General features: G+C 40.3%; 1 protein-coding gene across 9 annotated transcripts in view; it reads right to left on the minus strand.

The window, feature by feature from the left end:
- LCLAT1 (lysocardiolipin acyltransferase 1) overlaps nucleotides 1–13,484 on the minus strand; it is a 253,581-nt gene that overhangs the window by 182,138 nt on the left and 57,959 nt on the right. The window contains exon 1 of one of the 9 annotated variants that reach the window (XM_027113466.1): nucleotides 13,308–13,450. The exons of the other annotated variants lie outside the window; for them this stretch is intronic. The gene's annotated coding sequence lies outside the window, so the exon portion shown is untranslated. Of the gene's footprint in view, nucleotides 1–13,307; nucleotides 13,451–13,484 lie in introns of those variants that run through there. 9 annotated transcript variants of the gene reach the window in all.

The following is a 13,484-nucleotide window of genomic DNA, read 5'->3' on the forward strand; positions in this document are numbered from 1 at the left end:
GTACCATCTCCTTCTGCCTCCCTCTTAAAAGGGTATATTTAATTGCATTTAGAATACAACCAGATAATCCAGGGTTAACTGCCCCAGCTCAAGACCTCCAATTTAATCACATCTGCAAAAAAAATCACATTTTGGCCATATCAGGTTACCAGAGATCAGGACTTGGATCTCTTTTGGAAAGCTATTTGCAGCCTACCACAGTGTGTCTCCTTAAAAACATACACCAAACCCTTTGGTCAGGAATTAGGTAATCTTAGTCTCCAGATTTCACAATGCAAAGTCACAGGCCTTCTGACTCTCATAACGATAAACACATACCTCTGAAATTAACTCAGGAATCTATCACCAGGTGTAAAGGAGACTATCACAGGGGACATCCATTTGTCTCTCAAAAATATAAAAGAAACACTAAATCTCTATTTTACTGTAAAGATGAATGAAATTCTACTCAAAGTTTGTAGTCTCTCCTGAACTATCTACATGCATGTTATCTCACATGCATACCCAATATATCGAGTTTTTTCTCCCTTCTACATTGGTAAAGAGGGGTCTTTTTGTTGGCAGGATTTTCTTATTTCCCCAACAAACATTATAGAATTGGGTAATAATAAACTAAGTTTTTAAATGAATTTGAAATGGACTACTTTCCAAAAGCAGCAAAAATTATTTTTATTGTCTGAATTTTTCCAACACATAATTTTAAGGCCCACCAGCCCTTGAACTCCTTCAGAATCAAGCAGTTTTCATTCCATAAAATCAAAATTCAAAATGAATTAAACAGTTATATGTAAAATATGAAAGCATTAAAAATTAGAATATAGCAATAGAAAAAATGAGCAAAGAAAACAGTCACATACGAAACACTAAAAAACAAAGAAATCAAATTAAAGCAATGTGATGTCATGTTTCCAACTACTACCCTTCCATATTTGACAAGGATAATATTGGGTTGGCCAAAAAGTTCGTTCGGGTTTTCATGTACCATCTTATGGAAAAACCCAAACGAAGTTTTTGGCCACCCCAATACCTAGCAAAAGTGAGGGTATGAGGACACAGGGACTCTTAAACATACTATTACTGAGAATATAAACTGATAGAGACCTTTTAAAAAGCAATTCAGCATAGCCAACAAGATTTAAAAGGTAAATAGATTTGTACCCAATAATTCTTCTAATCATCTATCCTACAAAAATACTCATCAAAGTGAGGGAAAAAACTTATGTATAAAAATGCCCACTGGCCAAAGCAATCTTGAGAAAGAAAAACGGAACTGGAGGAATCAGGCGCCCTGACTTCAGACTATACTACAAAACTACAGTAATCAAAACGGTATGGTACTGGCACAAAAACAGAAATATAGATCAACAGAACAGAACAGAAAGCCCAGAAATAAACCAAAAAAATTACAGTCAATTAATCTACAACAAAGGAAGCAAGACTATACAATGGGGAAGAGACAGTCTCTTCAATAAGTGATGCTCAGAAAACTGGATAGCTACATGTAAAAGAATGAAATTACAACATTTTCTCATACCACATACAAAAATAAACTCAAAACGGATTAAAAAACTAAACGTTAAGACTGCAAACCATAAAACGCCTAGAAGAAAACAGGCAGAACACTCTCTGACCTAAATCATAGCAACATTTTTTTGGATCTGTCTCCTCAAGCAAAGGAAACAAAAGCAAAAATAAACAAAAGGGACCTAATTAAACTTAAAAGCTTTTGCACACAAAAAAACACCAACAAAACAAAAAGACAACCTACTGAATGGGAGAAAATATTTGCAAGTGATATGACTGATAAGGGGTTAATATCCAAATATATAAACAGCTCATAAAACTCAATATCAAAAAACAAACAACCCAATTAAAAAGTGGGCAGAAGACCTAAACAGACATTTTTCCAAAGAAGACATACAGATGACCAACAAGCACCTGAAAAGGTACTCAACATGGTTAATCATCAGAGAAATGCAAGTCAAAACCACAATGAGATATCACGTCACACCTGTCAGAATGACTATCATCAAAAAGAACACAAATAACAAATGTTGGCAAGGATGCGGAGAAAAGGGAAACATAGTACACTGCTAGTGGGAATGCAAACTGGTGCAGCCACTACAGAAAACAGTATGGAGGTTCCTCAAAAAACGAAAAGTAGAAATACAATACAATCCAGCAAATTCACTCCTGGGTATTTACCTGAGGAAAAAAAAAACAAAACCACTAATTTGAATAGATATATGCACCCCTATGTTTACTGCAGTATTATACACAATAGCTAAGATATAGAAGCAATCTAAGTGTCCATCAACAGATGAATGGATAAGGAAGATGTGGTGTGTATTTTTCATATATATATATATATATATATATATATATAAAAAATGGAGTATTGCTCAGCCCTAAAAAAGAATGAAATTTTGCCATTTGCAACAACATGGATGGACCTGGAGGGTATTATGCTTAGTGAAATAAGTCAGAGAAAGATAAATACTGTATGTTATCACTTACATGTGGAATCTAAAAAGTGAAATGAATGAGTATAACAAAACAGAAACAAACTTACAGATGTAGAGGACACACTACTGATTACCAGTGGGGAGAGGGAAGGGAGGTGGGGCAAGATAGGGGTAGGGGATTAAGAGATATAAACTACTGTGTATAAAATAAATAAGCTACAAGGATATATTGTACAGCACAGGGAATAGAGCCAATATTTTATAATAACTTCCTAACTTCCTTCCTTCCTCCCTCCCTCCCTCCCGCCTCCCTCCTTCCCTCCCTCCCTTTCTTTCTTCATTTATTTTTGGCCACGCTGCATGGCATGTAGGATCTTAGTTCCCTGACCAGGGATTGAACCCATGCCCCCTGCAGTGGAAGCACAGAGTCTTAACCACTGGACCACCAGGGAAGTCACTATAGCCACTTTAAATGGCATATAATCTATAAAAGTATTGAATCACTAGTACATCTGAAACTAATACTGTAAACCAATGATATTTCAATTAAATAAATAAATAAATAAAAATTCACATGCTCACTGAAATTCTACTTGTATGTGAAAATTAGAAATAGTATAAACGCCCATCAATATAGAAATAGCTAAATGATGGTATATGTCTACAATGGAATTCAATGTAGCCGGTGAAAAATGAAATACAACAATATAAGCTGTCATTTAGAAAGCTAGCCATGATGCATTAAGTGAAAAAAGCACTTAAAATATAGTAAGTAAATTATTCTGTTTTTACTTAAAGGGAAAAAACAAAATAACAAACATATATAATTGTAATATGTTTACATATTAATAATAGAAGCTATATTTTCCAAAAAATCTTATGACATGGGAAAATCCTTACAAAATTAACTGAAAAGAGTACAACTACAAAATTGTATATGCAACTATATAAACAAAAGCAGTGCAATATTAATAAACAAGGGTGACTAATTACCTGAGTAACGTGATTTTGAACTGTTCTTTATACATTTTTTATTTTCCAAAATGCATGTTATTTACAAAATCACAATAAAAATTAAAGTTTTTTATTTTTTTTAATTCATTGATGTAATGTTCCTTTTTTTTTTTAATATTTATTTATTTATTTGGCTGTGCCAGATCTTAGTTGTGGCACTCAGGATCTTCACTGCGGCATGCAGGCTCTTAGTTGAGGCACGCAGGATCTAGTTCCCTGACCAGGGATTGAACCCAGGTCCCCTGCATTGGCAGCGTGGAGTCTTAACCACTGGACCACCAGGAAAGTCCCTTGTTTTGTTTTTAAATGGGAGCCCAGATGACCAAAAAACTGTTATGCTTTAGCGAGTCAGGAATGATTCAAACCCTACAGAATACAGGAGACTGAGTATAAAATGACATAGTGAGTTCAGGTACAAAAGAAGACCTTTAAAAATACATATTTACCAAAACTTGTCCAATATAAAGAATGCTATCTCCTTCAGACTGGTTACTTGAAATACTGTATTTATTCTGATGTTGCATTACTAAAAGTAATGTTAACCAACATGATCACCCAACCTTATCACCTAGGTAGGTCCTAAAATAGTTTTGGGGTCATTTCAAACAACTCTAGTTTCAAAGAACAGAGACCTTGCACAAATTCAGTTAGTTAAAACATGCTGCAGCTTTTGAAGACATGTTTTGAGACAGGGAATAGACCCTGGCCTTCAGAAAAGGTTCCCTCCACATAAACTATTCACTGCCATCAACACCACCTTTCCATACATGTCCAACAACCTCCTCCATTCCTTTCACTCATGAGCTTCCTCACTACAAGCGTCCTCTCCCCAGATGTGACAATTATCAAAATCCTACCATCTTGGTAAGACCAAGCTCCAAATACATCTGCTCCATGAAGCTGCTGCTTTTTTGAACTCCAAAAGCATTTCAATATCTATACTGCTCATTGATCAGCATGTGCTATTTTTATACTGACAGTCTTTTAATATATTCTGACTTCCCAGTTATAGTTTATAAGGAACTGGAAGGTATGTCTTCCATCTCCAGTGCAGTTCACTGGAGATACACAATGAGTGGTGGCCCATCCAAGAAACACAATAGGTGTTTGTTTGCTTTGCTTCTATATAAAGTTTGGGACAGTATTATTGTTAGTTTAGGCTTGAAGGACTGTGGTGAGCCTTGAATGGCTGCCTAAGAGGTGTGGGTTTTATCCTGCAATCATCTAGAGCTGAAAGTTCTTAAGCTCAAAAATGATGTGATAGAAGTGTATTCTAGCAAAAGTACTCCTTAGTCCACAGTTGCCAGATTTGGGGGAGACAGTAACATTTCAAGCAAGGAAGGAAGTCGGCTGAGCATAAAGGGTTAAAAGTCAGAAAGCACTGGGTTCTCTAACACCTCCAGCTCTTGGCAAGTTATACGACTTCTTAAAAGCTTCCTTTTCTTTATCTATAAAACAAGGATGAGAAAACCAGAACCTACCTAGCTGCAGTAAGTATTACAGAAAATCACAATGACAGTAAGTGCTACAGTGGGATTCAAGCACATCACAGTTCAAGCTGTTAAAAGGATAATTCAAACAAACAAAAAGGTAACACTGTGTCTCCCATACAAATATAAAATGAACGCCTGTCTATGATTTTATGTAACTCATTAATTAATTATGGAATAAATAAGATGTTTCATCTGGTTCAAAAGTGGATCCAAAGAACACAAACATACAGGCATCAGGAATGGTGAAATGGATTTGCTTAATAGATCCAAAACCTGCTTCCCCCACAAAAGAGGAAAAGAAATCAACAGTACCTCCAACCAACAAAATTCATTTGCATGTCTAAGGACAAGAGCAATCTGCACTGCTGTGAGTTATTCACAACTTACAACATTATAAAATAAATCAAAAAATAATAAAAGCTGTAGATCCCATAGATTAGATCTCCAGGAAATGTGCTTTAGACCACCTAGTTTCCAATGAAAACACCCCGTAATCCCTTTTGTACATTTCAAGACTTTCACAAATTTTCCTTACATAGTTCTTAACCACCATGCACATTGCCTTTTTCTTCTTTTAGAAAAAAATCCACAGCTTCAAGATCTCTGACAACCATTAGAAAAACTGAGTTAGTCCCCTCCATAAAACTAATCTTTCACTACAATAAATTGTTTTCTTCACATACTAAACCAGAAATTTAGAATTATTATGCATTTATATATAAATGCAGAAATAAATTAATTCATTGCATTGTCTAGCTTCTTAAGAGATCTAAAACTAACGAGGGTTTGGTTTTACTGAACAATGACAAGGAGAATTACTCTCTGAAGGAAAAAAGACATAGTTAAATTGTCACTTCCAAGTAACTGACCCAAAATTAACTTAAGTGTCTAACTGGCCAATATATGCATCTTAATTTCCACCCTATGTTTTCTTCCATAAACAAAATCAATCCCAGTCCAACTACCACTCCAGTAAAATCAAGTAGATGTACTGCTCCTACTGCTCCAGCTAAGTGCAACTAAAAACCCTGGACATCATATATGAAACAAACAAAAGACTCTGAAGGTGGGACTTCCCCGGCGGTCCAGGGGCTAAGGCTCCGCACTCCCAATGTACGGGGCCCGGGTTCGATTCCTGGTCAGGGAACTAGATCCCACATGCATGCCGCAACAACGAGTTCACATGCTGCAACTAAAGATCCCACATGCCACAACTGAAAAACCTGCCTGCCGCAACGAAGATCAAAGATCCCGCGTGCCACAACTAAGACCCGAGCAGCCAAATAAATAATTAAAAAAAAAAAAAAAGACTCTGAGCATGGAGAGAAGGCACACTAGCTAGGGAGGCACCTTGGGACCCGTCGAACAACATGGTAGTGAGTTCTCTGGGTTTTCCTTTTGCCTCATATATATCACGTGGACACAAAGCTGAAGCAGCCAGTAATCCAGAAATACCAATGGGGGCTGACAAAAAAGTTCCTGCTCTTCCAGAAAACCAAGAAAAGAGCAGCAGAGCAAAACAGAAGACTTGCAGACAATAACCACTGGCACTCCAGCCAAAAACCACAGGAAAAACTGTGGCTCATCCCCACCCACAACAACGTAAGCCAAGTAGGGAGCCTGAACTTTCCCTCTCACCAGGCTGTACTGTTGTGCCTCAACATTACAGGTTACTCCCCTTACTCCCTCCCCTTACCCCCCACCCTCACTCCTACAGGGATGATATCAAAGGCAGAACTTCTACCCTTGCCAGGTAGGTGTAAGACTCCCCCTTGCCCTGCCTCAGTGTCTATGAAGACCACCTGGAGAGCCTGGACTTCTACTGCCATGACAGTAAGGAGGCTCCCCTTCTCATGTCCACCAGGATGGTATGAGACAAGGCCTAGTAGAGAGTCAGGACTTTCTCTGCCCTCCAGGGGTAAGAAGGCCATCCCCTCCCAGTGGTGTCAGTACAGGCCATGTGGAGAACAGCAAGAAGGCATAGTAGTATCAGTGAAGGCCTAGAGAGGAGCTGAAACTTCCACTCCTGCCCAGCAGCAGTGAGGAGCCCTACTTCGTGTGTCAATGGACCAATTCCTCGAAAGCACACAACTCACCCAAGATGAAATAGATAATCTGAATAGCCCTGTGACTATTAAGGAAATTAAACTCGTAATTTAAAACCTCATGAAAAAGAAATCTCCTGGCTAAGATTGTTTGATGAGAGAATTCTGCCAAATGTTTAAAGAAAAATTAACACAATCTATTCTGGTAAACACAAGAATAAGGAGCACTTCCCAATTTACTTTATGAAGCTAGTACTTCCCTGATGCAAAACCCAGGAGGGCTTCCCTGGTGGCGCAGTGGTTGAGAGTCTGCCTGCCGATGCAGGGGACACGGGTTTGTGCCCCGGTCTGGGAAGATCCCACATGCCGCGGAGCAGCTGGGCCCGTGAGCCATGGCCGCTGAGCCTGCGCGTCCGGAGCCTGTGCTCCGCAACGGGAGCAGCCGCAACAGTGAGAGGCCCGCGTACCACCAAAAAAAAAAAAAAACCAGGAAAAGACAGTACAAAAGAAAAAAACTATAGACCAATACATGAATGTAGGCACAAAAATCCTTAGTTGAATATTCAAGAATCAATGTAACCCACAATATTAACAAACTGATAAAATACATATTCACAGGATCATACCAATCTATACAGAAAAAATTATCTGATAAAAAACAATCCTGTTTATGAGTAAAACTCTCAGGAAAAAAAAAAGGAATACAGGGGAACTTCCTCAATTAGAGCAACTATAAAAAAACATACAGCAAACATCATTACACCTAATGCTAAAAGAAAAAATGAACAATGCATTGCCCCTATTATTGAGAACAACAATGTCCACTCTCACCACTCTTATACAACACAGTACTGAAAATTCTAGTCAATGCAAGAAGGCAAGAAAAGGAAATAAAAGCCATACAGAAAGAAGAAATAAACCTGTCCCTATTTGCAAATGACATGATGGTTTCCATAGACAATCCCAAGAAATCTATCCAAAAACCTCCTAGACCCTCCTAATATGTGAGTTCAGTAAGGATGCAGATACAAGATAAATACACCAAAGAAAAAAAGCAACTGCAAACTGCATTTCAATGGAAAAGACAACCTACGGAATAGAAGAAAACTTCTGCAAATCATATATATGATAAGGGGCTTATAACAAGAATATATACAGAACTTCTATAACTCAGTAGTAAAAAGGCAAATAACCCATTAAAAAATGGACAATGGATCTGAATAGACATTTCTCCAAAGAAAATACACTAATGCCTGATAACCACATGAAAAGATGCTTGACATCATCTGCCATCAGGGAAATGCAAATCAAAACCACAATATCAACTCACACTCAGGAGAATGTTTTATTATAACTTCTCTAGAATGGCTATAATCAAAGAGATAATAACAAGTGTTGGGGGAAGATGGAGAAATATGGGAACCCCCATATGCTGCGATGAGATTGTAAAATGGTACAGCCTGGAAAAGTCTGATGGTTCCTCAAAAAATTATACCGTATTACCCAGAAATTCAACTCCTAGTTATATACCAAAAAAAAAAAAAAAAAATTACAACATACATCTGCACAAAAAACTTGTACGTGAACGTCCATCAACTGATGAGTAGATAAATAAAATGTGGCATATCCACACAGTGGAGTATTATTCGGCCATAAAAAGGAATTAAGTACTGTTACATGCTGCAACAGGGATGAACACTTAAAACGTTATGCTAAGTGAAAGACGCCAGTCACAAAAGACCACATATTATATGATTCTACTTAAAGGAAATGTCCAGAACAGGCAGAAAGTAGATTAGTACTTGCCTACGTGAAAGGTGGGAGGATGAGGGGACATGAGGTGTCACTGTTAATGGATACAGGGTTTCTTTTTGAGGTGATAAAAATGTTCTAAAATTAATTGTGGTAATGGTTGTACAATTCAATGAATATAGTATTAAAAATCACTGACTACCAGATCCACAGCTGACTTCTTTCTTGAAACTTACAAGCCAATTCTAAAATTCATAAAGACTTACAAGGGATCCAGAATAGACAACCCAATTTTGAAAAAGAAGAACAAAGTAGGAGGACTCATACTTCCTGTTTTCAAAACTTACCACAGGGCTTCCCTGGTGGCACAGTGGTTAAGAATCCGCCTGCCATGCCAATGCAGGGGACATGGGTTCGATCCCTGGCCTGGGAAGATCCCACATGCCGTGGAGCAACTAAGCCCGTGTGCCACAACTACTGAGCCTGCGCTCGAAAGCCTGTGACTCTCCATTGACTAATAACATTGAACACCTTTCTATACAGGAAATGGCCATACAGAGATCCTCTTTCAGAAAGTGCCTATTCAAAACTTTTGTGCATTTTTAAATTAAATTGTCTTTTTCTTATTAATTTTACACAATACACATACACTCTGGATGTGAGTCCTTGGTCAGAGAGATGAATTGAGAATTTCTTCTTCCAGTCTGTATTTTGCCCTTCATTCTCTTCATGGTGTCTTTAGGTGGAGAGAAATTCTCAATTTTAACGAAGTCAAATTTATCAATCATTGTTACAATCATTGCTTTAAGTCTTTTTTAAGAAATCTGTGCCTACTCTACTCAGTAGTTCTTTGATTTGTGCTTATGGTTTGAATGGTTCTGATCTTGCTCTGAATTCATGAATTCCTGCATCTTTGTAAGGTTTACAATTTCACCTTGCAGTCGATTTGAAATGCATTCATGTTATGTTGTTGGTGATAGACAACTTTAGTGTTATGAACGTCTGAGAGGAAATCAGTTTTACAACTAGAGGATTCATCTGTGACTACTTCCATATTATAATGACTTCTGTACAAATACATTAAAAGCATACTGTTAAAAAAGTGAGGAAAACCCTCTAACACCTGTAATTCTAACATTTTACCCCAAACATACCTTAGATGATTCTTCCCACTCCCTTTGAGGGGCTTTCCTCCAATGGGCCACTTTATACTAGACCCTACTGACTTCGATGATATAATTAAGTGTTCTGTAGTCTCAGAAATCAAAAGCCTAGAGGCTTCTGTTAAGCCAGGTTCTATTACACCTTATTTGACCCAACAACCTCAGAGGGTTTACAATTCTCCAGAAAACCAGCAACAAAGAACTCCTTGCTCCGTCCTCTTTCCTAAATTAATTAACAGAATCTCCTTTCTCCAACCACAGTTACCAAAAAACCAAAACGAACAAATGTAACAGCTTAGTCTTCTCTTTACTAGCTCAGCAGGTGCTCCCCTCCCCCATCCAGTTATTCTTCACACCCAGCCAATCTTCCATTCTGCCTTCCAAATGTGTGGTGGCCTCTGAACTTTGCTGTCACAGTTAATGCCCTGCTTCACTCCCTCACCATCTCTGGTCTGCAGTATGGGAACTGCCCTTGACTGGTCTCTTCCTTACATTTTGTCTTTGACCCTGTCACCACCAAAGTCCCCTCTCCAGAGCATAAAGTTGATCATGTTACTCATCTGATTAAGATCCTTCTATAGGTCCCACTGCCCACAGGATAAAGTCACTCTCTTAGTTAAGAATTCACAATCTAGCCCTAACCTTTCCTGGCTTCTTTCTTAGCAACTCCTGCAAAATTTTGGCCTGACACCTGGGCACCCATGCCCTCTTTCTCATCCTAATTTTGCACTGCTTCCTCCTTTGGCTAGAAGTCCCTTCTCCCTTTATCCTGCAATCAGCTCCTTCCCTTCTTGCACAGGACGACCCCAGCAGAAGCAACTGTGCCCTAGTATGTGTTCCTGCAGCTCTCTGTACCCACCACAACTATACTTGAGTCCTTATCACCTGTATTAGTGCATCATTTATTTGTTTTTCTCACTCAGGATTAGGAATTAATCTTTACATCCCAAGGACTTGGCAGGGCAATTCCATGAAGGTTCAATGAAAGAATGAATGTCCCAGCCACTTTTATTCATGTCACCTTCTTTCTATAAATAGACACTAGAAAAATTAGTACAAATATGTCAAAGCAATGAACCTAACACAAGTTGTCTTTTAAAAGTCACCCAGCAAAGTATTCTTTTAAAGAGTTTAATAAAAAACTAAAACCTTCCTCAATCATAGATTTGTGCTCCCTGTTAGAAATTAGTAACGACTCTTTGCTTTAAAATACTTTTAGGGACTTCCCTGGTGGCACAGTGGTTAAGAATCCACCTGCCAATGCAGGGGACACGGGTTCAATCCCTGGTCCGGGAAGATCCCACATGCCGCGGAGCAACTAAGCCCGTGAGCCACAACTACTGAGCCTGCACTCTAGAGCCCACATGCCACAACTACTGAAGCCCGTGCACCTAGAGCCCGTGCCCCACAACAAGAGAAGCCACCACAATGAGAAGCCCGCACACCGCAACGAAGAGTAGCCGCAGCTCACCGCAACTAGAGAAAGCCCGCGTGCAGCAACAGACCCAACGCAGCCAAAAATAAATTAAATAAATTAATTTTAAAAAATACTTTTAAAAATAACGGGCATCGGGCTTCCCTGGCGGCGCAGTGGTTGAGAGTCCGCCTGCCGATGCAGGGGACACGGGTTCGTTCCCCGGTCCGGGAAGATCCCACATGCCGCGGAGCAGCTGGGCCGGTGAGCCACGGCCGCTGAGCCTGCGCGTCCGGAGCCTGTGCTCTGCAGCGGGAGAGGCCACAACAGTGAGAGGCCGCAAAAAAACAAACAAAAATAACAAAAAAAATAATAATAATGGGCACCAAAGGTGGGATGAATATACCACTTAACCAAAGTAACTGGAGTCATCACCATATAAATCACTACTGGATGCCAAGGGAATGAATCACAGTTATTATTTATACAACTAAAAGACCACAAACAAAATTACTTCATTGAAAGTCTGTTCATATATATCACCTTGACACATAAGACATCTGCATGATACAGGAAGATGGTATGCACGGTGGTTAAGAACACAGTCTGGCATCATAATGCTAGTCTTGCAATTTGGGGAAAATTACTTAAAAGTTCAATGTGCCTCAGCTTCCTCGTGTAAAACAAAGATGATACACAATGTTGCTGGGTGAGTGAGCCCTTAAAGGCTCTTGGAACAGTGCCTGAGGAGCAAATGCATAGTAATAAATGTCAACTGTCAACACAGTGCTTTTAACTTTTTTAAGCCCTTTTACATACACTTTTTTTTTTTTCTTCAAAACAGCACAGTGAGATTGCTTGGAGAATCACTTTGTCCATTTCGGAGACAAAGTACTGATAGAGAGGTCATGATTTCCCTAAGATATTTTAAGTGGCAGAGTAAGAACCAGAAACTACACCTAACCCCAGCCCCAGACTAAACTGACTCTCCACAGATGCAGTGTGGAAGAAAGATTCTTTTGGGTTTTCCCCACTGTTTACCCTTGGTTATCAGCAACAGCCAGACTAAGCACCTGGTGGGAAGAAACGGACCACCATTTGCTCAAATTAATAGGTAAGAGAAGCCTCATTTTCACAGTGCCTGATGCATAGCATGCAGTCCAAAGACAACTACTGATAACAAACAAGCAGTGCCACTGTGCTTTCTCAGTAACAGAACACGGCACTCCACAAAATTAACCCAACTAGTTATACTTCATGACAGGTCTTTGCTCAAATAAGGGACCTACATGAATGGACAAAATTGCATTACTGTTAACGCCTTCACCTATACTTATCTTCATTACATTCCTGGGCTTCAGCTGAAAGTCAATCCGCAGTCTTAACATGCAGCCAAGTGCACATGGAATAGAGTTAATGAACTTCGAAGGCAGAGGCAATGCTGCCGGCGAACCCACCGGAACCAAGGAAATACCAAGAAGCAAAACGTCTCTCCCAACAGCTAAGCTCCCGAACTTTTTATTTCTTCTCTTCAAATGGACAACTAGGAGCTCAGATTCACCTTGACGATCAGACTTGACATCAGCCCCTGGCAAGGGCCTACCTTTCCTTTTGTGGCACTGCCACTCTGGCACCTACAGGCAGGCGCCCGGAGCATACACAAATAAGCCAGATCCAGCCCTTTCCCTCCACAGCTCATGTCCAAGCCTCGCACGTGGCGGCCACTTGGGACCTTTGGCACATCTGATTTAACAGCGGCAGAGCCTGGGCTGTGTTCGCAGCGGTGCAGCTCCCGGACCCTCCCCAATCTGGAGCAGGAAGGTCTTGGTGCTCTTCTGTAAACACCTATGAGATACCTGGCCCTCCTCCTCCCGCGGCCACGTCGACCCGGCCCGAGCCGCCCCGCGGCCCCCGACGCCTCCGCTAGCCTCCGGGAGTCGCTTCCTCGCGCCTCCTCTCACCTGAGCCGACGGCGCCGCCACCCGCGTGGTGACCCCAATTCTCCGTCAAGTAACCGTTACAGGGGGCCGCAGCCCAGGGAGGCCCGCGGCTCGGGTGGAAAAGCCCATGGGGCTGCTCCCCCTCCGCCGACCCAGGATTCCCCGGCCGCCGCCGCCATTTTCCCCGTGCCGTAAACC

The sequence above is a fragment of the Aethalodelphis obliquidens genome, unplaced genomic scaffold (genome assembly GCF_003676395.1).
Source record: "Aethalodelphis obliquidens isolate GAN/ISIS:26980383/991018 unplaced genomic scaffold, ASM367639v1 scaffold12, whole genome shotgun sequence".
Taxonomy (NCBI): Eukaryota; Metazoa; Chordata; class Mammalia; order Artiodactyla; family Delphinidae; genus Aethalodelphis; species Aethalodelphis obliquidens.